This window comes from Protopterus annectens, chromosome 1.part0 (assembly GCF_019279795.1).
Source record: "Protopterus annectens isolate FY-2018-M chromosome 1.part0, PAN1.0, whole genome shotgun sequence".
NCBI classification, from domain to species: Eukaryota; Metazoa; Chordata; order Ceratodontiformes; family Protopteridae; genus Protopterus; species Protopterus annectens.
Genome location: NC_056725.1, coordinates 541782993 through 541810890, shown reverse-complemented (window position 1 = coordinate 541810890; position 27898 = coordinate 541782993). Strand labels below are relative to the sequence as shown.

The window sequence follows — 27898 nt, the reverse complement described above, 5'->3', positions numbered from 1 at the left end:
CAATCAAATACAAATAGAGAAATGCTAATCAGAAAACAGCCCTTTTTTGTGGACAATATAATACTATCCTGTTCATATTTCTGTACATATAACTATTATCTTAACTGCTTCCTTATGTCTGCCCTACTTCTTAAATGTCAAAATGATAATCAAAATAATACATTGTGCAATTCCATCCATGATGCCTTCCAAAATGTTTAACCATTCTAAAGACTTCTGTACCTATAGCTGACATTGTTAATGTCTAACGATAGGACAGTATTCGTAACCTCAGCCTACGCCACACAGCAGGGTTGTAATAAGGATGAGAATATGCGCTCAGACAGCATCTGCAGGACCTATCAGATGAAACAGGGCAATATTGAATTAGTGTTGATAAAGGGTGACTTGACTGCACATATCAGGACAGACCGAACAGGATATGAAGACTGTCGGGGTCCACATAGCTGGGGCAACAGGAATAAAGGAGAAGAGACCACTCTAAGCTTCTGTCTGGCAAATGGCTTGATAACAGCCAACACATGGCTCAGAAATAGACAGACTCAGAAGATCACATAGAAGGGTGGCCAACATGCAACTCGGGCAGATTTCCTCCTAGTAAGGAAAGGGCATTTGGGAAGAATCAGTGATAGTGATTGCAAAGTCATCCCCAGTGAAACAGTCAGCCCACAGCATAAACTAGTGGTTGCCACAATCAACTGAAAGCAGCAAGGTCAACAGAGACCAGGCTGAAGACCTGGAAGTTGACTGGAGAGAAAGCACAATAGCTTAAGGAATCACTCAGGGTTCTAGCACTCCAAGAGGAGGAGGAAATATGGGGAGTTGAAGCAGATATGTGGCCGAGCAAGGTACATAAGGAAAGCTAGTGGTGGAAAGCAGAAGTCCAGGAAGTCATCAAAAGAAAGGAGGAGTGCAGGAGAAGCTGGGAGATGAAACAGACAGACCAGGCTAGGAAGGAATACAGGCTGGCTATCAAAGAGGCTAAGAAATGAGATGCATTAGTAAAAAAACAGGGCATCAGAGGCACTCTACCAGCTTCTGGAAAGTGGCTGAGTAGGTGGCATAAAAACTATATCAGGTTGCAAGGCAAAGATAGAAAGAAGATATTCTGGCACCCTACATAAGAAATGCTAGCAACTTGCTCACCAGTCCACAGAACATCCAAGGCAGATGGAAGAAGTACTTCCAGCAGCTTCTGAATGAGGAAAAACCCAAAGAAGCTGTTCTGCCCCAGACACAGCCTACAATGAGAGAAGCATAGCATTAAGAAAAATGAAATCAGGGAAAGCAGCAGGTCAGTTGAGGTCATAAAGGACACGATAAAGATGCTGAGTGAGATGGGAAAAAATGGCTCCTGAGGTTACTCAGAGCACTGCAGAGAGAAAGGTGTATCCCAGATGACTGGAGAATAAGCATACTCGTGCCACTCACTGCACAAAAACAAAAGGGGACATCCACAACTGTGGGCAGTACACAGGTATTAAATGCCTGTCACATTGCATGAGAGTGCTGGAGAGTGTGACTGATAACGAATACGGACAGTAATAGAAAGTAAGATGGGATATGAGCAGTTCAGATTCAGATCAATATGCAGCACAACTGACGCAATGTTGGCAGTGAGACTGACAGTTGAGAAGAAGCTACAGATGAGTAGACAGTCCAACAGACAGTCCAAGGCTCAGAGAAAACATATGACAAGGTCCGAAGAAAGTGGATCTGGAAGTCCCAGAAACACTAGAAGAATTAGTACAAGCTATGTACAAGGACCCACTGACTAAAGTACAAACAGTGTTCGGTCTCACACAAGGGTTCCCAGTGGGAGTGGGTGTGCATCAGGGTTCATCGCTGAGTTCACTGCTGTTCATACTGGTGAGGGACTACATTAGCAAAGTATGGAGGGAACAGATCAACAAAGTTGCTGTATGCAGACAATGTGGCATTACAGGCAGACTCTGAGCAAGAACTTCAGCAAAGGATAGGGGAAAAGAATGCAAAACTGAAGGCACATGGGATAAAATTCAGTACAGAGAAGACAGCAGTGGTAATAGCAGCAAATTGGGGAAATCAGAAGAAGCTGAGGACTGAGATAGAAGGGAAGATAGCGGAAGAGGTTAACAGCTTCAAGTATCTGGGAGGGGTGGTTGAGGAGAAGGGAAGTCTGAATGAAGAGGACAAAACTAAAATTAGAGGGGCTACAACCAAATGGCATAGTGTGTCAGGTACAGTGTATGACAGAAGAATGCCAAATAAGCTGAAAAGTAAGGTATACAAAACAGTTGTGCTACCAAGTACTACTGTATGGTACAGAAACCTGGGCAGTAAAGGCAGAGCAGCCGAGGAAGCTAGAGGTGATGAAAATGAAGTGCCTGAGACAGGTGGTAGGATGGATACTGTGGGACAGATGAAGAAATGAAGACATAAGAGCAGAAGCCAAAGAAGCTCAAAGTGCAGAAAAGATCCAAAATAACCGATTAGTGTTTTGGGCACGTGCAAATAAATAGAAGACAACCTGCTGAAGATGATTTGGGACACAGGGGAAAAGGCTAGAAAAAACGAGGGCTCCCAGCAAAGAGATGGATGGATTGGGAGAGAGAAGATCTGTAACAGTCAGGCATAGCTGTCAAAGAAGGCAAGAGGTGACAATGAATCGAGAAAAATGGTGACAGTTGACACTACAGCCCAATGCTATGTAGAAAATGGGAAAAAGGGGATTTGAGATGAACTGACTTGTAATTCTTGCATTACAACTGCTACTCTGCTGTTGTTTTTGCACATTTTTACCTTATGCACTTTATTGTAATGTTTTATTACTATTTTGTATCTGTTGAACTTTCTGGGCTCTCCACTGAAAACTCTTACCGTCTAACCAGTCGTACTTCCCCAGTAAACAAATGTCAACAAATAAATGTGCTACCAATCCAGAATAACATACAAAATATTTGATAAGCTAAAACAGTTTACTAATACAGCAAGATATAAAGTAAATGAAGCAAAAACAAAGGCTATAGAAATTAATTATACCTCAAAACTTGATTTGCTAACAAAGTTCCCTTTTTCTGGATGCATCACATGACGACATACTAAGGCATTTGGATGAAACAGGATGCTGACTAAGCAGCTAAAGAAATGTGGGAAGAAATTTCTCAAAAGATTATAAGATAACACAAAAACATGAAAATTGTTGTTTATGGATGAAGACAATAAAAAAAAGAAATGAATATGCTACTGGATCCACTGATTCTTTGTGTGTGTCAGGCTTATATGTATCAACCAACAAATCCCATATGGAATGAAAGAAATTAAAAAGCTTATTTGAGATAACAAGAGAGGGGTACAATGGAGGAAAAAAGTTATGCACTCACCATAGCGCTCCATCTGTGTTGTCCTCTTTCATTTTTCCTCAACTGATGGGCTCGAATCCAAGACTTGGATCAGACTCAAACATTTCTACCAGATCTTCAGATCCAAAACTGTTGAACTCCTCCCTTTACCATAATAACTCCTAAACTAACATACCTCAGATGCAAGTTTGTTGCCCCTAGATATAAAGGGGAAACTTGTTAAAGAAATTAAAGGAAGAAAGGAAAAAGGGAAGCTGAAGCTCAAACAAGGAACAGAGGTTATTGTAAAACTCTTGGGTCTTTCTAGAAGCAAAAGGATGTGGGCAGGAAGCTGAGAAAGAATGAGAATGGACAACAAAGATGGAATGCTATGGTGAGTAAATAACTATATGATGTCCTTTTCATTCATTCCTCAACTGATGAGACAGATTCCCTAGCTACTCGAACCTTGGGTGGCCCTCATGAAAAAATACTCCAGAGTACTGCAGAACCAAAAACCGCTCTGCTCCTGGAAACCAAATCTAATCTGTAATAGGTTCATAGATTAATACTAGACTAACTGCCCTTGCGAGCCATTTTAAGCCTACCCAATTGTCCCTTGTGAGACTCAAACCCTGCACCATGTGTTTATAAGGCACTACTCAGAAACAGCTCCTTGTGGTCCTGCAGAGTGGTGCTAGCAGCAGAGAACTGAGAAAAGTGACTACTTTCCTGATCTAAGTATTTTTTTGCTGTTTTTACCTGAGACACCTTCCTTTTCTTACTTTGAACAAGTTTAAACTGCTTTATTACCTGTTTTTTTGCATTGTACATTATCTGCACTTAAAGTTACATTTGGTCGAAAGTTTGTTGTTAAGTTTAACTGTTGAGGCTACCCACTAAAGTGAGCTAGCCTGTGTAAGTGATTTATTACTGTTTTTCCTGCATTTCTGTGTACTTTCTAACCTAAAAAACAAAAAAAAAAAATATCCTTGTTTTCCCGCCTTTCTCGACTAGTTTAGACCAGTATGCAGGCGTTGCTGTATTCTGGACTGTGGTGTAGTTCCTGTGTTGTCCATTGCCTTACTTGGATAGAAGGAATTTCTTTGCTCACCAGTGGGAGTGGGGAGCCTTGAGCAGCCTATCTGTCCCTGAAGGAGTGACCTCAGCACAAGAGCTTGTAGTAATTGGTCATTTTGGACCATTTCCAGCTCTTTTGAAGTTTCCTGTTTAAAATCCGCCCCTGAGCGTTTTTTTTTCTGGCTATACTACTCAGAAACAGCTCCTTGTGGTCCTGCAGAGTGGTGCTAGCAGCAGAGAACTGAGAAAAGCGACTAATTTCCTGATCTAAGTATTTTTTTGCTGTTTTTACCCGAGAGACCTTCCTTTTCTTACTTTGAACAAGTTTAAACTGCTTTATTACCTGTTTTTTGCATTGTACATTATCTGCACTTAAAGTTACATTTGGTCGAACGTTTGTTGTTAAATTTAACTGTGAGCTACCCTGTGTAAGTGATTTATTACTGTTTTTCCTGCATTTCTGTGTACTTTCTAACCTAAAAACCAAAAAAAATCCTTGTTTTCCCGCCTTTCTCGACTAGTTTAGACCAGTATACAGGCTTTGCTGTATTCTGGACTGTGGTGTAGTTCCTGTGTTGTCCATTTCCTTACTTGGATAGAAGGAAGTTTCTTTGCTCACCAGTGGGAGTGGGGAGCCTTGAGCAACCTATCTGTCCCTGAAGGAGTGACCTCAGCACAAGAGCTTGTAGTAATTGGTCATTTTGGACCATTTCCAGCTCTTCTGAAGTTCCCTGTTTGAAATCCGCGTTTGAGTGGCTTTGCGCGATTGTGCGCATAGCGCAGCGCTGGATAAACAGGCTTAAACTATTCCTGGCTCCGCCAAGTCTGCACTTCAATTTTTCCCTTAAGAAAGCTCTACTTTCAACAAAATCAGTCTATTCGCTTTATCATAAGCCTAGCACTTGCTCCCAAAACCTTTCTTTTAAGTGAAGCACCCTTAAACTAACGTAAGCACTACATCCACCTACAACCCGTGCTAATACTCACTGCCCAAGTCCTCTCTCTGACCCAGTTGCACATCACCCCCTTATACTATTCTGGCATGTCGAGTGGTATATTACTGACGTCCTCTCCAGTTCAGCTGGTTAATCTGGGAATCCTGAGACAATGTTACAATTGTCTCATGTACACAGACAACCCTCTCCTCCTCCCAACAAACACAAACACATGTGAGAGATGCAACTATATAGCCAAACTGGAGGCTGAACTCTCTCAACACAGGACTAGCAAGACCAGACAGGAGGAGAAGGTAACCACACACACAACAAACCCAGTCTCACATAAACCAACCACAACTGCAAACCAAACACATAATAACACAAAGACATACTCGGAGGCTCTAATAAAAAACTTACCGAAACAACAGAAGCTCCCAAAGCAGACATCCAAGAAAACACCACCTCAAAACTCTGCACATGCAACACATAGTACACAAAGTCAGTGTGCCAAACAATCACAGCCCTTAAGGTGAAACACCTTGCCTGATGCACTAGTAATAGGTGACTCTATAGTCAGACACATTGACGTCCCACTTACCAGGCTGAACAAAGAGAGGGTAACGGTGAGCTGCCTGTCGGGAGCTAGGATCCGCCACATAACACAAGCACTCAGGTCACTCCAAAGAAAGTACAAATATGACTCCGTCATTGTCCATGCCGGCGTGAATGACCTGAGACGTACCTCCTTGGACTACATGAAAAGAGACATAGAGGAGCTCTCTGATTATGTAGCCCAGACCGGTATGACCCTGACCCTGAGCAGCATCTTGCCCTCACCAAGAATGATGCCACAATACAAAGACAAGATGATCAGCTTTAATAATTGGCTCAATTACTGGTGTCATTCTAGGGGGATCCAATGTCTGTCTGCTTGGGATGACACGCTGGACAAGCCACGCTGCTTCGCAAGGGACAGCTTGCACCTGTCACCACTGGGCTTCCGGATATTGGCTAAGGCTCTTGCCACCCCCATAGTGCCTTTTTTAGGCAAGGCTCAAAAGACAAACCCACCACCTTAGAAAACAATAAAGGAAAAAAACTAAGGGTAATGCTGCTCAATGCCAGAAGTCTAAATCTCAAGATGCAGGCTCTCGAAGCACTCCTCAGTATGGAGAGCATCGATGTCTGTGCAGTAACTGAAACCTGGTTCAAGGCTCCTGAGAGCACCCCAGCCCTACCAGGTTATACCTCGTATCATGCATTTCGGCCACAAAATCTGGGCCGAACCACAAAAGGAGGGGGAGTGTCCATATTCATTAAAGACACCCACACCTCCAGGTTAGTGGCAATGCACGAAGCATCGGAGACCATCCATGTGCAACTAACCGTAGGCAAAACTGCTATAGAACTTGTAGCATGCTACAGACCACCCTCGCAATCTCAGGAACTCCATTCAGCCTTCCTGAAGACACTGGAGGATATGAATGTCTCACTAAATACCATCATAATGGGAGACTTCAACTACCCAAACATAGACTGGGTGCATTACTCAAGCCCCAACACCCTAGCCCAAAGGTTCCTGGAATTCATCAACTCAAATGCGATGGAACAACTAGTCACCTACCCCACAAGGGGAAATAATATACTTGACCTGATCATCACAAACATGGGGACAAAATGCTCAACACCAGAAGTATACCCCTCACTAGTGAGATCAGACCATAAACTAATAACCCCAGATATTCATATCCCACCTCCACCCCCAGCACAAAAGACCACAGTGAGAAACTTCTCAAAAGCTGACTTTATACTCCTTAGGACTGAAATGGTATCCTTCAAGCCCCCTGGGCCAGTGGAAACCACATCCCACACTGCTGAATCCTTCACAAATGCTTTCTACGGGCATCTCCAAGAATGCATGGATCATGCAATCCCAAATAAAACCAAGACCCTTTCCACCAAAGGCAGGCATCCTATCTGGTGGACCCCAGTCATAAACAAACTTTATAACAAGAGAAGGAAGCTACTGCAAGACGGAGCAAAATCCCATAAAGGGAAGGCATCCCTGATCAGCACTAGCAAAAAACTACGTTCACTAATAAAATCATCAAAGGCCAACTTCAAGAGAAAAATCGCTAAGGACACTAAAGATAATCACAAGGCCTTCTTCAGTTATGTGAGAAACCTGGGCGGAAACCCTCAGATATGCGCAGAGTTAGTTCATAACAACAAAAAATACACTGAACCCACAAATATTGCCAACATACTGGCAGACAGGTTCAGTGCAAATTTCTCCCCTCCCTCTCCCCCAAAAGACGAAATAAATATCTCAGCTGAATGCAACCTCCCTGAAATCTCAGATGTCCAGGTGAGAGCTGCCTTCAGCAAAGCTACAAATACAGCATCCATGGGACCTGACGGTGTCCCGGGTTGCGTGCTACGTGAACTCCTAGAGGAGCTAAACCCGCACATAAGAACGCTGTTTAATCTTAGCCTTGCTACAGGATACATCACTGAACACTGGCGTACAGCTACAGTGATCCCACTCCACAAAGGTGGTACCTCTACAGACCCTGGAAACTACCGCCCCATAAGCTTGACCAGCCTGGTCTGCAAAGCTATGGAAAGGATCATTATGGAACTCATAAACAAAGACATCGGGGACCTACAGACAATTGACCCTACCCAGTTCGGCTTTGTAAAAGGCAGATCCTGTCTTTTAAACCTGGTGGACTTTTTTGAAACATCGATGAAGGCAAAGCAGTTCATACAGCCCAACCTGGATCTGGCAAAAGCCTTCGACACAATACCCCACTCAGGCATCATAGACAAGCTTAACAGCTTAAATGTAAACCCGTTTGTCACAAGATGGGTTGCAAACTGGCTAAAGGACAGAACCCACAAAGTCAGAATAGCTGGAGCTATGTCAGACTCTAAGCCAGTCACAAGTGGAGTCCCACAGGGCTCTGTCTTGGGACCCCTCTTGTTCGGCATTTATTTCTCAGATGTGCAGGTAAACATAGGGGGGTTGTGGCTGACAAAGTTCACAGACGACTGCAAACTAGGCGCCATAGTCGACACACCAGCTGACACATGCATCCTCCAGAAGGGCCTCACAGAAACAGACGGTTGGTGCCAGAGTCATGGCCTTAAACTAAATGCCAAAAAATGTATAGTCATCCCCTTTGGAAAAAACAAAGTACCCACAAATTACCACATAGGTGGTAATCCATTAAGTACGGAAAAAGTAAACAGAGACCTGGGGACCCAAGTTGACAGTGACCTCTAATTTGACACCCACGTCGCCAAAGTGGTTAGAAAGACCTTCTACCTTGCCCACCTTATCATGAAGGGATTCACATCCAGATCAAAGGATGTCATTGTACCCTTATATTCCTCCCTTATCAGGCTTATAATCGAGTACAATGCCCCATTTGGTATGTACCTCACCTGGCACCTGCAGCAGCTGGAGAGACCCCAAAAGTACCTTACCAAGAGGATCAAAGGTCTCCAGCATATGTCATATGCTGCCAGACTGAAAAAGCTCCAGCTCTATTCAGTAGCGCACCGCCTGCTCAGAGGTGATCTGTGCCTTACGTACAAGGCCATGTCCAATTCAGAATTAATGGACATGCTCCACCTCAAAAAATCCAAATCCATCAGAGCCACGAGAGCTAAAGATCTAAACCTCAGCACAAATATGAATAGGACATGCTGGAGGGACAGATTCATAACCCAGAGGCTTCCAGCACTCTGGAACAGGATACCTGTCCATGTTAGGCAGAGCCCCTCACTGACTCTATTCAAGAGAAATCTGGACGAACGGATGGGTGATCGTAGGTTTACCCCGGGGGTCATCTCTGTGTCATTGCTAGATAGAGGCACAGTATACTAAATTTAATTTAAATTGTACACTTTTGTATCATTACATGGGGTGGCGAAAGCCACATACATTTGGCTAGGCTTTTAAATGCCCTAGGGCAGATAGCCTAGTACTATACTATGAAACTATGAAACACCTTAACCAGTAGGCCACCCTCCCAACCCTAATAATAATAAGCAATAAAAGTGCGAGTACTAGTCCAAGTTGAAGCTGTACAAATGTCATCTAAGGAAGCTCTTGATTAAAAATCTGAAGAAATCACCATAGACTTTGTAGCGTGAGCTCAAGGAGGCTTAGGCAAGGATACTCCTTTTTTACCATAGACAATGGTGACACAATCAGTTAACCATTTGGACACTGTAAATTTGGAGACTGGTGTGCCTAATCTGTTAGCAGAGAAGAAAAACAAAATGGTCAGTCTTTTTGACAACTTTGGTTCTCTGGAGGTAAAATGGAAACTGTCTATGCACATTCAACAGATGGAATATATACTATCCCTTATTTGAAAATTTGGAAAGAAATCAGATTAATGACCTGGTTTATGTTGGACTCAGAAGCTACATTAGGCAAAAAAGATGGGTTAGTCTGCAAAGACACCCTTGTCTTTGTGAAAAACTAGGTATGAAAGTCTGGAAGAAAGAGCCTGGAGTTCAGATGCTCATCTAGCTGATGTGAAAACAACCAGAAAATTTGTTTTCCAAGAAAAAAAATTAGATTTGCCCTGGATGATGGTTCAAAGGGAGTTTGGGTTAAGGCCTGAAGCACAATAGTTAAATCCCAAGGAGGAGTATGATCATTTAACTTACGCCCAAGTAAAAAGGTTTTACATAGTTTAGAAGCAGCTACGGTAGAGTTATTTTCACCAAGGTGGAAATTAGAAATGGCAGCACAGGTACTGAAAAGGGATCCTAGTCCCTGCATCTCTTCCTTTTACCTTTGTAAACTCTTCTAATGGAAACTTTAAGAAGATAAGATGTGACGGACCAGGGAGGAGTGTCTAGCAATCAACAGAACTGGAGAAATCGTGTGGTCAGTTTGAGGCCTGTTAAGTCCAGATGAGTCATCCCTGTCAGGGGAGACAGGAGGTCTGGAGTTAGATCCAGTTTCTACAGCAAATGTAGAAGGTAAATGGCGAAAGAGGAAGGGGATCCAAAATTGTCAAGGTTAAAAGAGGAAAATTAGGATAATTGTGCTTTCAAATGGAATGCTTTTTGCAGAAAGTTGGGAATCAGGTAAACCAAACGAATGAGCTGTAGAAAGCACAAGTCCAAGGCTGACAATAAAAAATGTAAATTTAATGAAGTAAGCACACGCTTTCGGAGAACTCAATGGCGCTCCTTCCTCAGACAAAAAAGTTTTACATCTCTGAATAATAACCACATTTTTATACGATCAATTATGCTAATTGTGTTCAAACTAACAAATCACATAGACCCATAAGGGGGTGTGTTCCTATTACTAGCACCAGCAAACAAAGTACTTTCGTCCTAAAAGGTGCAAGTATAACAAACTAAAATCCTACTGCACCATAATTAAAAACCAACACAAGAAAGATTATTATAATCTTAAATAATCGTCGATCCAATTAACTTCTCATTAAACCTATAAGCTTAAAACCATAAAAACGATAAAAATATATGTTCAACCTACCCATATTATCTTTTTAAAGACAAATTCTTTAAGATACAACTGATAGACACATGGTCATTCAGACCTGGGTACACATAGGCGGCTGTGCGAATCTGTCAGAAAAGTTCACAGATTTCCAAAAAATTTTGCCAAGGACCACCTCTAAAGTCACAATCAACTTTATTCACAACTGTACACTTGAAATAATGATCAGGGCAATAACCAATATGTCTAGCAAGGGTGTTGTTATGATCGCCTCTAGCTATGGCATATATGTGCTCATAGATGTGCTGCTTGATTTTCAGTTTTACCGATATAAAATGTGTTGCATCTTTGACAGCTAGCCGCATAAACAACGCCCCTGGTCTCGCAATTAAATTTGCCATTAATTTTATAGATCTGGTCTCTCAGCCTAATCTTAGCATCTATGCACACATGTTTACACTGCTTGCATGACCCACACTTTGTCATGCCTACCCTGTGAACTCTCATAATTTTTGGTTTAACCTCTTAACAATGATTTCAAATTTTGCCCTCTCCTAAAGGTAACTTTAGGGCTGTCACCAAACTTAAGTAAATAAGGGTCTTCAGTAAGCAAGGGCCAATTCTTATTTAGCACTTTGGAAATAGCCAAATGGTCTAAACTAAAGGTACACAAAAATCTAGTAGCAAAAGGGGCTGTTTGGTTCTTAAGTGAAACACTGTTCTCTATGTTGTCACCATGTGAGGCATGTCTAACCATAGACAAAATTGGTTTATAAAAACCTAAACTCCTTTTATTGGTGACTTCTGATTTTATGTCAAGAACAAGGCCTGAAGGATACCCTCTGTTAATAAACATGCCAGTTAAACGCCCACATTCAACTAAAAAATCTTCGTGATCTGAAACCATCCTAGCGGCCCTAACTATCTGCCCTTTTACGACCGCTCTTTTCTGATTTTTGGGATGGCTGCTAGTGTAGTAAAGGAACACATTAGAATAAGTGGGTTTCCTGTAAATCTCACTCCTAAGGCTTTGATTTACATAATCCTCGGTCAACAAAATGTCTAGGAAACTAATACGATGTTCCTGTAGATTGTAAGTAAATTCTAAAAAGCTGGTCATGTTAGAAATCCTTTCTATAAAGGAAGGGACCAAAGAGGGATCCGCCTTCCACAATATGAACATGTCGTCTTGGTACCTAGTGTACCAGGCGACACAATCATTGAATACAATGTCAGAAAAAAGGAATGTCTTTTCCCAGTATGCCAACACACAGTTAGCAAAACTGCCCCCACATGGTGAACCCATTTCTACACCAGAACGCTGGAGGTAAATATTACCTTCAAACAGCATAAAGTTAGAACTCAAAACAATTTCTAGTAGTGTTTCAACCAAGTAAACATTGTCGTCACTGACCTTTTTGTTCCAAAGAAATTCACTTACCCACTGTGTGCTAAGCTGTTGAGGAATAACGGTGTACAGGTCTTTAATGTCAATAGTTAGAAACCACCACACACTACTAAAAGGGATAGTCCCTATGTCATGCAAGAAACCCCATGAGTCTTTACAAATTTGCGACTCGAGTTCTAGCAGTGGTTTCAAAATGTTGTCAACTAGTTTGGCACACGCATAGGTAATAGACCCACGGCCATCAACAATCGGGCGGAAAGGTGGGTCTCTAGTGGATTTGTGAATCTTAGGAATACCAAACAAGACGGGGAGCTTAGGGGCCACCACCGTCAAGAAATGGTAATGGTCAATGTCAATGACCCTTTCCAAAAATAGATCTTCAATAATGCCGCTTATCCTAGAGTAAGCTTGATTCACTTTGTTGATAGTAACCAAAGTACAGAATTCCTTGTCTAACATGTTAAATATTTTGTCAACATATAGGTATTGGTCCATAAAGATGTGACCACCCCCCTTGTCAGGCTTCATGACTCTAATGTGAGAGCGCAGCAATGTTGAAAAAAAATCACACTCAAGTTTAGTAATGTTTAACTTGTGTTTGTGTGAATGTAGGTTGCTCTTAGCTAAAGCCCTAAAGTCGAGCTCGCACATTTTCTCAAAACTCCGTAGAGCCTCATGCAGGGGGGGGGATTAAAAACACTAGGAATTCTAAGGTTACTATCAGTACAGCTTACAACATTTTTGTTTTGCATTAAAATATTAAAGTCAAGTTTCCTCACAAACAATTTCAAATCTACAATAGTTTTGACAACATCAAAATGAGAGTCAGGCACAAAAGATAGACCCTTTGAAAAGAAGTCCACCATATCTTCACTGATGTCAAAACTAGTGTAGTTGTAGATTTTGAAATCTCCTCTTGAGTCAACCATAATCACTGGGTCTTGTTGTGTGCTGGCTATCTCCTCCTCGGGTTTCTCCTGCTCCTGGAGTTGCCAAAATTGTTCCTCACCAGTGTTCCTGCTTGGGTTTGTTGTTCCTGGAAAAAAAACCCTGGGGCAGGTTGTTCTGACTACTTGCACTTGAAGAAGATGGCAACTGTTGCTCACTAGTGGCCGTGCCATGACCATTGTTGTTAGAATTGTCAATTAGGCGCTCACTACGACAAAGAGGTTGTGGCTCTTCGTTCTGGTTACCAAGCTCGTCCTCCTCCTGATTAGCTAAATTTTGTGAATGTCCATTCAAGTCCACAACTTGCCTAGACTCATTAAATGGTTTAAAAATAGGGGGGGGGGGACGCGGATAAGCTTTTTTGTTTGCATATTCACTAACGTCCCTTTCAATCTTTTTCTTCTTGGCATTAACCAATTTATACATTGTGGCCTCAATACTGTTAAAAATACGAAGATATTCATATTTATACCTTAAGTCATGGCACGGCCGAAAGCGTTTGCTTACTTCATTAAATTTACATTTTTTATTGTCAGCCTTGGACTTGTGCTTTCTACAGCTCATTCGTTTGGTTTACCTGGTTTGTCATTTGTTTAGTGCTTTTTGGTTTAGAAAGTTGGGAATGAGAGGCAACAGTGGATAAGCATAAAGGAGAACGAGGGGTGGGGGTAATAGTCACAGGATCATAGCAGGTTACTAGGCTATTGGCCGTGAGGCCCTTATAAGCCTAGCCAAGAGTTTTGTCCATGGAAGTCAGCACCCAATGTCCCTGTCCAGCAGGGACACAGGTGGAATCCCAGTGGTGTATTTTCTGTTTCTCATCCAGTAATCCAGGTTGCCCTTAAAAAAGGGTAAAGTGGTACTCTGCTTGACATGGAGAGGGAGTCTATTCCACAGATGGGGGAATCACTGGGACAAAAATCTCTCCCACCAACAAGTCCTGTTGATGTCACAGACCAGGCTGAGGCCGCGCATGTGGGTTACTCCAGTGGAGTTTGACTTGCGGATATGCAGCAGTCCCATCAAGGCAGGGTCCATGATCGCCTTGTATGCCAGACAGAGGTCACCTCTGAGGGAGTCTATATGAAAGCGAGTAGAGGGATAGGGCTTTTACCCTATCTGTGTATGGTAGATGTTTGAGGCCCTGAATTCTCCGGGTGAGGAACCTCTGTGGTCTCTCCAGCTGCTGCATCTGCTTTGCAAGGTACATGCCGAAAAATGCATTGTACTCAATAACGGGCCTTATAAGGGAAAAATACAGGGATGTTATGACCTCCTTGTCTCTAGATGAGATACCCTTACTTATGAGGTGGGCCATGTAGAAGGTTTTGCATACAACAGAAACATGGTGGTCAAGTCAGGTTGCTATCAACCTGGGTGCCCAAATCCCTCACGACTGACTGAGTGCTTAGGACATTATTAATGTGATAATTTGTGTGGACATCACTCTCCCCAAAGGGGATGATGATGCATTTTTTGGTATTCAGCTTGAGGCCATGTTTCTGGCACCAGTCATTTGTCTGAGTGAGATCCTCTTGGAGGATGTCCAGATCACTAGGGGAATTGATGACAGCACCCAGCTTGCAGTCATCTGCAAACATGGTTGGCCATATCCCACTGGTTTTGGTTCTGCACCTCAGAAAAGTATATCCCAAATAACAGTAGCCCCAAGAACGAACCCTGGGGTTCCTACAGGTCTACTGGTTGAGGTGGCTTCCACAATTTTGAGTAGGTGGGTTCTATCAATGAGCCAGTTTGCTACCCATCTAGTAACATACGGATTTGATGCTTATTTCAGAGAGTTTATCTATTATGCCCGAGTGGGGAATAGTGTCGACTGCTTTTGCCAGGTCAAGGTAGGCAGTGTGCACAGTCTTCCCCTCGTCCATGGCTTTGGTGAATATCTCAAAGAAGTTGACCAAATTTAACAAACATGACCTCCTCTTGAAGACAAACTGTGTAGGATCGAGGGTTTGAATGCTGCCAATGTCCTTGTTAATGAGGTCCATGGCAATCCGCTCCATGGCCTTGCAGATCAGGCTAGTTAGGCTGATGGGTCTATAATTTCACGGATTGGTGGACACTCCACCTTTGTGCAAAGGGATGACAGTGGCTTTTCTCCACACAGCTGGGATGAAGCTGGTGCTCAGGCTTTGAATGAATAGGGTGCCTAATGGTGCTGCAAGTTCCTGCATGAGTTCATGTACAGTTGCAGCCTGGGATGTTATCGGGCCCCATGGAGGGTGTATTTCTTTGCCTTTGAGAGAGCAGTGATGACCTGTTCTCTAGATATATGGGGAAGGGGGCAAATACTGGGGATGTTCTGATTTACTGATGGGGAACAGAGGGGTGAAGTTTTCGTTGAATCTGTAAGCCAGCAAGTTTGCTACATCAACGGCATTTGTATATGTGGTGTCCTTGACCACCAGTTCTGAACAGATCTGGGTGCTTCCTTTAAGGTTGCAGACATATGTGAAGAAGGCCTTATGACTGTCTCTAGTAGATGTGGCCAATTTGGACTCAAAGTTTGCTTTAGAGGATTTCGCTACTGCTCTTATTTGCTTGTTCAGGCTAAGGAAACATTGCTTCCAACTTGGCACCTGCTCCTCCTTGGTCTTGGACAGCAATTTTTTCCTTTTGTTATAGAGTTTAATTATTGAAGTTGTCCATCAGACAGGTTTACTCTTCCTTGCAGAGGATGATTCAGCACTGTAGGGTATTTCTGATTCCAAGCATCTACATAAATGCTCATACAGTGCTTTGGTGTAGTTTTGGATATTGGTGCCAGTTCCTACAGAGGGAGAGAGGACTTTGAAGCTGTTTATACCTTCCCTCAGGAGGCTGTAATCAGCTTTGGAGAAGTTTTTATGTCTGACCCTAGCTAGAGGGGGGATTGGGGGAGGTGGTGACTTTGAAAGTGACCACTTCATGGTCGGATCTTACCAGGGAGGATGACACTGTAGGGATGCTGCAGTGGTTACTCATGTTGGTTATACCAAGTCCAAGATATTATCAACCTCTTGTGGGTGTACCAAAGAATAGTAATGTAAAATCTTACCATAACCATAGAGGTCCTTCCCTTCCATGTTGCAGTATTTTTACTGTGGGATTTCCCACCTCAGGTGACCCGATGCTGGCTGCTATACAAAAGTTTAAGCCTGGTTGCTGTCAGTGCGTTGGACGTCACACATAGGGCCATAAACCAGGAAGGTTAAATGTGACATCTGCATGCACAGACCTCAGAATTTGAGAGCCAGACAGTCTTACAGAGAGGAATAAGTGACTGTCAGCTAGAAGTGTCATATGCTGGCTAGTTGCTCTTGGTGAAGGGTAGAGCTTCCTAAAAGTTAGGAGCTAGGTTAGTAGTCCAAAAGTAATGCAGGGGGGAATGTGAGAGGGATGGAATGCTGCAACATGGAAGAGAAGGACATCTATGGTTATGGAAAGATTTTACACAACTATTCTACGTCCTTCTATTCCTATGTTGCAGTATTCTTACTGTGGGAGAGTACCACAGCTAGTTAGAAAGAAGGGTGGCGGTAGAAGTGGAAGATTCCAGAAACCTCTGCAGGATTGTTCTAGCAAAGCCAGCCCTGGCTCTGGAGACTTGATCTAGTTTGTAGTGCTTGGTGAAGGTGTGGATAGTGGACCAGGAGGCAGCTTCTAAAATGGAAGCTGTGTCCAGCCCTTTGAGGAAGGCTTTGGAAGTAGCGATACATCTGGTGGAATGAGCTCTCACCCCATGGGGTAAAGGTTTGCCATGATGTAAGTAGCAAAATGAAATGGATGTTCTGATCCAACCTGAAATAGTTTTCTTGGAAACTGCATTGCCCATAGCCCTGGGGTGGAAGGAGACAAAGTTGATCAGATTTTCTGAAGGGCTTAGTTTTGTCTAAGTAAAATCTAAGTTGTCTGTGCACATCCAGGGAATGGAGAATCCTCTCACTCTTGTTAGTGGGAGAGGGAAAGAAGGTGGGCAGTCGAATAGATTGATTTAAGGACAGCTCGTTTATAACTTTAGGCATGAAAGAAGGGTTAGAGCGTAAGGTGGAAAACAGTGTAGGGGGCAGGCCATGAAAGCCTGCAACTCTGACACTCCCCAAGTAGAAGTGATGCCCACCAACAGAACAGTTTTCCATGTACATAGTTGTAAAGTAGCATTACTAGCCAGTTCAAAGGGGGCAAGTGTTAGTTTTTACAGGACAAAGTTTAGGTCCCAGGGAGGCCGGATGGGTTTTCTAAGTGGTCTGACGGGTAAGACCCCTCTCAGGAAAAGTTTAACATCTAGCCTGGATTTTAAAGGGGGGTCTAGAGTCAGATAGGCAGATACGGCTGAAAGATGTACTTTCACTGAGGAGTATGAATGGCCATCCTTAATGTGTTCACACACACATGCAAGGACTAGGGAAGGGTCAGCATGGCTGGGGCCCCTGTCCTTACGTAGACACCATTTTGAGAATCTCTCCCATTTTGATAAGTATGATTTTCTAGTAGCAGGTTTCCTGGCCTCCCTCAGGACTGCAAGCACATCCTCTGAATAGTGGTGTCTAAAAGAGATTAGAAGTTTATCACCCAGAGTGTAGGTGATGATGGATTAGGGTTCCCTTTTCTTGTGTGAGAAGGTACACCTTGTGGGGAAACTTGTGGTGATTGCCCTTGGCAAGTGAGTGAAGCAGGGAGGAACCAGTACTGCCTTGGCCAGTAGGGGGTCACCAACAAGATTTTTGGTTTGTCCTCCTTGATTTTCAGTAAGACCTCTTGGATTACAGGGAAGGGAGGAAAAGCATAAAGAAACAGTTCCTTCTAAGGAATGCTGAAGGCATCGACTTCTCCAGGTTAGTGGGGAGTGATCCTGGGGGCAGAAATTGGTCAATTCTCTGTTCTGGGGGTAGACAAACAGATCCACTTGAGGAGTACCCCACGAGTGGACAATGTCTAAAAAGGTTTCCCCTGTTCAGCATCCATTCATGCTGCTGAAATCATCTGCCTGTTTGTTGTCCTGACGGGGGATGTATGAGGCCTGCAAGGAGAGGTTGTGCCTGGAGGCGAGGTCCCAATTTGTAGAGTCATTCTGTAAAGAAGGTAGGCCTTGGTTCCTCCTTGTTTGTTGAGGTACCACATGACTGTGGTATTGTCTGTAAATATTAAAAGGGGATCTGGATGGAGGGTAGAAGGAAAATTCTCCAGGGCAAGGAGAAAGGACTTGTTTGCTTAGGCTGGCAGCTTGAGGAGAGGTCAGGGAATAAGCCAGGCTGCCAGGTTGAGCGTCTGCAATTGGGGATGCATGAATTCTCCATTCTTCTGGGTCAGGAGTGTTGGGATCTGTGGTAGGTGCCATGGTGGCAGGGGTGACAGACTGCATAGCAGTGGGTACCAGTACTGGTGGGGCCAGTCTGGGGCAATCAGGACTGTCCTCAGTTTTTCCTCCCTTATTTTGAGCAGTACCCTTGAAATGAGTGGAAGAGGGGGAAATGCATAGACCAAGAGGTTTACCCACTGGAAGGATAGAGCATCCACTTTTCCAGGCCTTTCTGTAAGGTACCCTGGTGCAGAACTTGCTGAGCTGATGATTGGAGTGGGAGGCAAAGAGGTCCACCTTTAGAGTGCCACCATTTCTAGGTTACTAGGCTGAAGGTGCTGTGGTCTAGCTGCCACTTGTGTGGGTCTAGCAGGTTTCTGCTTAAGTTCGCACCCAAATGTAATGACTGGAACAGTGAAACACGAAGAACATCTGCAGTCATATCCCTGACATTGATATGTTTCTTTTGAAAGGCAGGATTCCAAGTTTCCTGAACCCTGAAATCCTTGCAGGTGGCTCCCCACCCTACGTCTGATGCATCTGTGTAGAAGAAATGGTTTGGGGAGGGCATTTGGACAGGCAATCCCGGGTTGTGACCGATTTGTTGAATCCACCACCTTAGCTCTGATTTGTTTCTCTAAGGAGTGTAGGTGTTGTGACCACACGTTCTTGAGTCATTATTGGAGCTTTTGATTGTGCATTCTTGCCCAGGGAAGCATGGGAATTGGTGGCTGCCATAAGCACCAGGAGTTGCAGAAATCTGGGGTTCCAGTAAAAGGTTTTGAAAGTGAGTGGAGAGGGAGTGGACCTTTTCCTGTGGAAGAAATGCCTGCATTACATCTGCACTGATTCTGCAGCCCAGAAAATATTTGTCTTTCTGAGGGAGCAAGGAGGATTTGTTTATATTGAGAGTGAAGCCCAGATTTAGGAGGAGGGTGGTGGTGAACCTGAGGTGGTCTTCTGAGATGGGTTTCTGTCTCTGCTAGAAGGAGAATGTCGTCTAGGTAGGGGTAGAGTTGGATACCTTGGGTCCTGCAGTAAGCAATGGCTGGGGCTAGGCATTTTATGAATACTCTGGGTGCTGCAGACCAAAGGGCAAGGCTGTAAATTGAAAGTGATAGCAAGGTTCAGAAAAACAAATTTTCTGTTGGAGGGTTTTATGGGGACATGCAGGTAAGTCTCCTTTAGATCCAGAGTGGCCATGAAGGCCTGGTCTGGGATAAGACAGAGTAGAGTTGGGAGGGAGAGCATTTTGAAAGAAAGAACTTCTAGAAATTGGTTCAGGGAAGGCAGATCCAGTAAAGGTCTCCAAGGGCCATCCTTTTTGAGGACCAGAAAGAGTCTTGAGTAGAATCCTCTTCCTTCCTGCCCTGGAGAAACAGGTTCTATTGTTCCTGGTTTTTGGAGGTCTTGAAGAATTTGTGGCAGGAGGTGGATATTTTTTTTTTTTTTTTTTTTGGGGGGGGGGGGGTTGGCAAGGCCTTTTCCCGCCAAGAAAGGACGTATCCATTTTGAATGATACTCAGTACCCATTAGTCTGAAGTGATGGTTTTCCAAATTGGTAAGCAGTGGGATAGGCGAGCTGACAAAGGCAGATGGGCAAGGCAGTCATGCATTGCTGGGTGCATTTCTATCCTGAAAGGACTATCTAGGACTTGGTTGAGAGTTGACAGGTCTGGAGAATGTTTGACTTCTGGTTCCCCTCCTGTGCCTGGTGGATGAGGGGGTGTGGCAGAGGAAGGGGTTCTCCTGACAAATGAGGTTTTAGCAGGGTAGTTCCTGTAATACTTTGGAAAAGGGGACATAAGCAAATCCTTGATGTCCTGAAGTTCTTTGCTTTTCTCCTGCAGGTTTTTAAAAAAGTTCTGCAGACTGTTTTCCAAACAAGAGGTTATGGTCTAAGGGGAGTCCACAATATTAGTTTTACAACCTGGAAGAGGTTTGTAGGCGCAGCCAAGAATATCTGCGGAGGACGGAAGCAGAAGCTTGCTGACCTAACAGAGGCCTTTGCAGCATCATAAAGTACAGTTGTGTACACTTACCATAAATGTAGATGTTCGAGTGTCTTCACTGCTGCAGTCATGACTGTAGGGTTCTCCCCTGCCAGCAGGCAGTCCTCGGTCGGCCAGAATCCCAAAGTCTGGATCTGGCGTTGGCTGTTCAGCCATGCTCCCTGACGTCAGAGTGCCAGGAGTACAAAGCCGGTTTAACTAATAATCTTTGCTTATCAGATACTTTTTAAAACCTGTGTGGTCTTTGACGTGCAGGTGGTTGAGAGTCTGGATTTTTGGATGCAGAGGTAAAAGCATCCAGATAGGCAGATAAGACTGGTGGAATGGCTGATGGGGAGGGAGATTACACTTGAAAAAAGTTCAAAATACCTCCTCTGGGTGTCAGTCATCTGGGTAGCATCTCATTAAAGTATTCTTTCATCCTAGTTATTGTTTCACCAAAGGTTATGTCCTCTGGTGGAGAGTCCCCCTTGACAGATTCCTCATCTGGTGAATAATATTCTAAAGGAGGGACAATCTGGGATGCATAAGAAATGGACTCTTCAGAGGAAGAGGAGTAAGGTTCTAGTCCCTCCTCTCCTTCTTGGGTAGTCTGCAAGGGGAGAGAAATGGCAAAGGCAGGCCTAGGGATGAGCACAGGTATAGTGGAGGGAGTAGAGCCTGTGGGCCTGACGGCCACAAAGGCCTGCATCAGGGAGTTAGTGAAAGATTGCCAGTCTGGGACTCCTTCAGGGGTAAGAGTCAAATGTTTAGTTTTCTGTTTTCGTTTAGTAGGTGTTGATTTGTGAGAAGGTCTATGTTCAGAAGATCGAGTCTCAGAATAGGAGTCTCCGAAGGTCATCCGATTGTTTGAGACGTCTAGCCTATCTCCATGGACATGCAGGCCGCAACCTCTGAAGTGGCTTCCTTGGTGGGAGCAGTTGAAGTAGTTAGTTCTGTCGGACGTCCCTCAACTCCTAAATCGGAAGCTGGAGGGACATCCGATGGCAGAGAGGCAATGGAAGTAGGCCTGGAAACGTTTTTTTTTTTTTCGTGGTAGTTCAGTCGGAGTGGCTGATTTGAGGTCCATTCTAAGCATAAGCTTTTTGAGACGCTGGTTCCCTAAATATAAATTTAGTGCGGCCAGATAGCTGCAGAACGTCGTCGGTACAAAAGATTGGCAAATGGAACAAGCAGTATGATCGTGTTTCTTCCCAAGACAAAAAAAACGCAACAGTTGTGGGTATCCTTATGTGGTTTCTGACGCTCACAACAGCATTTGCCCTTCTTAGCTGACATCGGCGAATATTAAATACAGCTAACCAAGCACAAGCAAAAAGAACGAAAGGTTTCCCCAATGGGATACTTAGCTTTTAGAAGTTTTCGAGAGTACAAGCAAAGCAAATGATGTGACGTCATCTGCGGCTGAAAAGTTCTGACAGCTGTGCATTCAAACTTCACATTTAAGGTCCCTGGTTGATGGCCCTACGTGTGACGTCCCACGCACCTATAGCAACCAGACTTAAGCTTTTGTATAGGAGCTGAAGTCGGGTCACCTGAGGTGGGAAATCCCACAGTAAGAATGCTGCAACATAGGAATAGAAGGACATCTAGCTGTTCCAAGGCGTTTGCATTGACAAAATCGAGGAATCTCTGGGCATTTGTGTTATGGCATGAGTAGTTCTTCCAGTCTATGTTTGGGTAGTTAAAGTCAGCCAGGATCAAAGTAAAGGGTTGAATCTTGACAGATTCGAAAAGGTCCAAATAGGCAGATCGGGCATCTTGAGTCAGATTTGGGGGCCGGTAGCTAGCTATGATTTGAACCTGCACCTGGAATGTCTCCTGTGTGTCACACTGTTTGACCAGCCAGGAGGTGTGCATGTCTAATATATATTGAACCACCGCCTCCTTTGACTTTCTGCCCACAGTTTGGGATCTGAATGTATGATAGGATGAGTAACCAGGTAAGGCTGGGGTGCTCTCCACAGTTTTGAACCAGGTTTTTGTAACTGCACAGATGTCAGCACTTTCCAGGATTAAGAATACTTGCAATAAGTGCAGTTTCATGTTCAGACTCCTAATGTTTAGTAGCATGACCTTTAATTTATTTTTTGTTGAAATGTTTATGTTGGTAGTTTTAACCTCACCACTTTTATTAAAAAAGGCACTATGGGGGAGGCAACAGCCTTTGCCAGATGGACAGAAACCATCTCTGGCAAAGCATCATGGTCTGTCGATCATATCTTCCCAGGCTGTCAGGTACTGAATCCTCCTGGAATGACACCAGAAACTAAGCCAATTGCTAAAGTCAATAATTTTCTGTTTGTACTGAGGCATCATTCTGGGTGACGGCAGAATGCTACTTAAGGCTAGGGACATATCTGCCTGGGGGAGACAATCAGCGAGTAAAATCATGTCTCTCTTCATATAGTCCAGAGAGGTACATCTCAAGTCATTCATGCCAACATGGACTATGACAGTCATAACAGTACCTGCAGTTGAGAGACTTGAGTGCATATGTGATACGGCAGATTCTGGCACCTGACAGACAACTAACCATGACTGTCCTTATCCAGCCTGGTGAGAGACACATCTGTATCTCTCACAATGGAGTCTCATATGACTAATATGTTGGGTTTATGGTGAAGCTATTGTGGCTGAGAGACACAGGCGTGTGGACGGCTGTGGAGATTGCGTGTGTTTTTGCCTCGTAGGTCTCCTTTGTTTAGGTATGTTTATGTTGCAGACCTCCGCATATGTGGGTGTGTGTTGTGTAGGTGTGGGTGGTGTTTGAGGTGTAGTTATTGTGTTGACAACCTTTTCGATGTCAGATATACTGGCTTGAGAGGGAGAGAGCATGGACTCTAGGGTTCCTAATGTAATTGCATCTTTCACAAATTGTGTTCCTAGGTGGTAGTAGCAGATGGCTGTCCGTGTACATGAGGCAGTTGCTACACTGTCTCAGGATGCTCATATCAACCAGACTGGCAGGAGAAATTCTAGGAAATTTTAATTCTTTATTTGTCAGAATCTGAGGGAGAAAGGCCAGGGAGAGCTAAGGGGTGGGCCCAAAAGCCAAAGTGCTTAAACCAATACTAAGAGGCTTAGAATAACACTGAAATTAGACAGGCTATAAACAAGCAGTAACAAATGCAACAGAAAAGATGCAGTTGAGCACTTTAGAGAACAATCAGCAAGTAGCAGGAAAAAGCAAGATGAAGTAACAGAGCAGCAAGAAGAAACACAAATACAGAAAAATGTAAGTAGCTGAATAAAGTTTTTTTTTTTTTTAATACAGTGGAAAGGGAGAGAGGAGGAACAGAAGATAATTCAAAGTTAAGGGACTAAGGAGAGCAGTTGGGAGGGAGGATGGGAGAACAAAATTCGGCCACAGGTTAACAAATATATAAATGCAGGCACAGATAAGACAGACAAGTAAATAATTCAATCAAGCAAAAAATAAAGACAGTGCAGAACACTGAACAGTTAAACTGCAAAAAATATACTTCTCAGCTCTATATTTCCAGATTGTTTCAGAGGCACTCTCAGTCAGGCACAATGGAGCTACAGCATCTCTTGGTGATTCCCCCATTGTGGGGATCAGAGCAAAGAACCTGCTGCACTTGTTTAAACGGATCCCAGCATGGCTGACCCCATCAATGGAAAATACTGTCCGCCACTTCGACAGAGAGACCACTCATGAGGCATTAGAATGGACTTGCTTAGTTTGTTTGCAAACAAGCTGGATTTCATCAGAATGCGTGTTATTAGAAAGCAACCAGAAGAGATCGCCCATTGTCACACTGTCATTGCTTCTCGACAAAGAGGATACAACTTGGTTCCTCCGTGTTTGTTGATGTATCAAACCACTAGCATACTTACTCATCTGAATGGCAACTGTCCTGGATGGGACAGTGTTTTGAAAGGCCTGCAATGCTAACAGAATTTATTTAATTTCCAGGACAATGAAGTGTCTTGGCCTCTTCAGGGGACCACGTACCTTGGATTGCCCTTCCCAAGTACCCCCCCAGTTGAGAGGCATCCATGATCACTGTGGCCATGGGCAGGGGGGAGAACAAAAAAACAACCTTCTAAGAATTTGTCTGAATGAATTCACCAAAGAAGATACTTTCTGCACAATGTGTGATCTTGACTGGAACGGTTAAAAGATGCTGAAGAATGGACCACTGAGTCAACTAAGTCCACTGAAGTATTTGTATGTGAAACCCGGCCAGAGGAGCAAGGGTGACAGCAGGTACCATGAATCAAAGGGTTTATAAAATTAGCCATACTGGAAGAGAAGAATTTTGAATTACTTTCCTAACTTGGGCCCTCAGTGTATGGATTCAAGCAGGAGGAAAGGAGGGAGGCTATCCGATTTTACTGTGCCCAGACGAGCACCTACAAACTATATATACATATATAATACTAAACTCTCTAATTGAGGAGAGAGAGTTATTAGTATTACATAAACACAATTATAAAATGGTTGCACCACCAATCAGTGCTGAAATAAGAAGTGGGCCATGCATGGGGTGTGCACACTATGTAAAAATGAAAATGTTGTAAAATGTTGCACTATAAAGCAAAAAAAAAATCTTCTTGACCTTGTCCTCAATAACATCGCACCTACTTCCTTTTTTCCTTCAGCACCCTCATCTCTCATCAAATATGATCACAAATCCGCATTCAGAAATCTAAACTCACCACAATACACACCTCCAAATTTAAAGACTTTTAAAGGATAAACTTATTAAAACTACATAATCAGCTCTCAAAATACAAATATAAGATTTCAAGTACCAATGTAGTCTCTGCTGTCAATTATGACAATGAATCCCACCTAACAAACAACATAAACCAACTGGTCCCTATCAGAACTAATACTACTGGGAAACAAAAATAAGCCACCTTGTTGGAGTGCCAATATTAATACAAACTGCAATAAAAGGGAAAAATCCTAATTAAGGCCTATAATAAATCAAAATCTACCCACATTATAAACTGCATGAAAAAGATCAGCAAAAGTCTGAATGCTACCATAAAAAGATCAAAGCAAAGCACAACATAAAAATCTGAAGTCAAGGATAATCATTAATTGTTAACTACATAAAATGATTAACCACATACAGCAAATGTTCTGAATTAATTCATAATACTACCCATTGAAACCCTAAAAATATTGTTAACACATTTGCAGATGAATTTAGTGCCAAATACACATCAGAAACAGGCAATGAAGATCAACAAATCCCCGAATCCATTCTCTCCCTCCCATCCAATCTTACTATGGAAGATGTCGGAAATGTATTCTAAAGGTAAAAATACCAACTCTGTGGGCCCTGACAATAACATACTCAGTTCCTTCAACAACAGCACTAGACACATCCTCTCCAAACCCCTCCTAAAACTGTTCAACTTAAGCAGAGTCATAATGAATGCTCCCAAGATATGAGAAATTACTCTTATGCTCTCCTCAGATCCTAATAACTATAGACTTATCAGCCTAACAAGCCCAAATTTCAAAGCCAAGGAACACATTTTATCTGATTTCATAAGCTCTCATATAAAAAATATTACTGCTCTATACCCACCACAAATAGGGTTTTGTAAAGGCAGATCGTCTCTACTTAATTTAATAAATATTTTTTTGCAAATATCATTAAAGCTAGAGATAGGGGAAATGCAGTTCATACAGCATACCTGGATAAATAACCAAGTCCTCTGACACTATTTCCACGCGCTTGAAATACAAATAAGCAGAAAAGCCTAAATATGCAACCCTAGATCAAAAGATGTATATAACAACTGACTGACTGACAGGACTGATGTAAAATCGCAGGTGCCACCTCAGAAAGCAAAAAGGTGATTAGTGGAATTCCAATGGCTCAGTACTGGGACCTCTTCGGTTCAGCAGCTAATTCTCAGATTTGCAAACCACTAACCCAAACATATACCAAAATAAATTTGCTGACCAGCTGGGTGTTGTCATTCACTCAGCATCAGATGGGTTAATACGGTTAGGGATAAACCACTTAAATCAGTAGTGTATTACAAATGGGCTGAAATTAAACAAAGAACTATAACTTTGTCACATTTGGTAAACAAATCTTGACAGTAGCTTACAGTATAGAAAAAACTCCTATCCCGACAGATACATTTGTCAGAGATTTTGGCGCACTCATCTCCAGACTGATGACATTCATCAGAGATCATGGCATCTTCTCCGACAATTATCCTTTGACTACAACAGAGGAAGAGTACTCCGCAAATCCTTCTATTTAGCCTAATTACTAAAGGGATTTCACCTATAAGCTGCGGTGGTGCAGCGGTAGCATTGTTGCCTCACAGCAAGAGGTTCTCCCATTCGATTCTCGGCTGCAGCGCCTTCTGTGTGGAGTCTGCATGTCCTCCCCGTGGTAGAGTGGCATTCAAAAGACATTCGTAGAATGGACGTGCCTTCATTTAAGGTTGGGTGTCGAGCGGGCACCTCGGCACCGTAAAAATCTACTGCCAATCATTAACGGACTGGAGTTCCGCTGTGGCGACCCCTAACCGGGAAAAGCCGAAAGAAGAAGAACTAAAGGGATTTCACCTAAGCCAAAACAAGTTACCATTCCTCTCTATTTTGCCTTGATCAAACCAATTAAAGAAAATAATGCTATTTTTAGTATGCACTCCTTCGAACATATCACACAAGTAGAAAAAAATAGGAGTTTCTACCCAAAATATCACAAAACTGAATACCATCAGCTACCAAAACAGGCTTTACGTTCTATCCCTATAGTCTACTGATTACAAACTCCTGCAAGGTGATCTGTCTGTCATTCTGTATTAAGGATCTAACCCACCTTGATTTCCTACATCTCCAAAAACAAATGGCTTTACAAGCGCACACAAACTAAGACCTGAATCCCTGATCAGATAATTCGTAAGACAGTGAAGAATAAACATTCTTCTATTACATATAAAGCAGGGTGATATTTTCACTTCCTTTAAGGAAATGTTTAATGATTCAAAGGGTGTCTGTAAATTCATCTCAGGCCTGACTTCTTCTGCCCCCCCCCCCCCAGCAGTCAGGAAGTACCTATTAGAATGGGTGCAGGCAAGGGGAATACTGGCCCATGGACTGACTCTGCATTGTAAACTGAAATTCATGAATTAATGAAATATTTCTCAGGGCAAATGGTTTCAAGGTCTGTAGCAGCAGCAGAAGTAATCTCACCAAGAGAAAATCAAGTGTAGATTCCAAAGAAATGGCATGCTGCCTTTTTGTTGGGCTTCCTGGTATCAAAATTACCTTAATACACAACAACCTGTTGTCTGAGCAGAAGAGACTTAACTTAGCAAACTGTCACTTGACCATTTCTTAACTTTTAAACTTCTGGGGGAACAGCAAAAGATTCTGACTTCTCCT

The 27898-nt window shown here is 43.1% G+C and overlaps 1 protein-coding gene across 1 annotated transcript in view; it reads right to left on the bottom strand.

Moving 5' to 3' along the window:
- Positions 1 to 27898, bottom strand: part of USP34 (ubiquitin specific peptidase 34) — a gene marked incomplete in the record, with an annotated part of 5849982 nt that overhangs the window by 4189446 nt on the left and 1632638 nt on the right.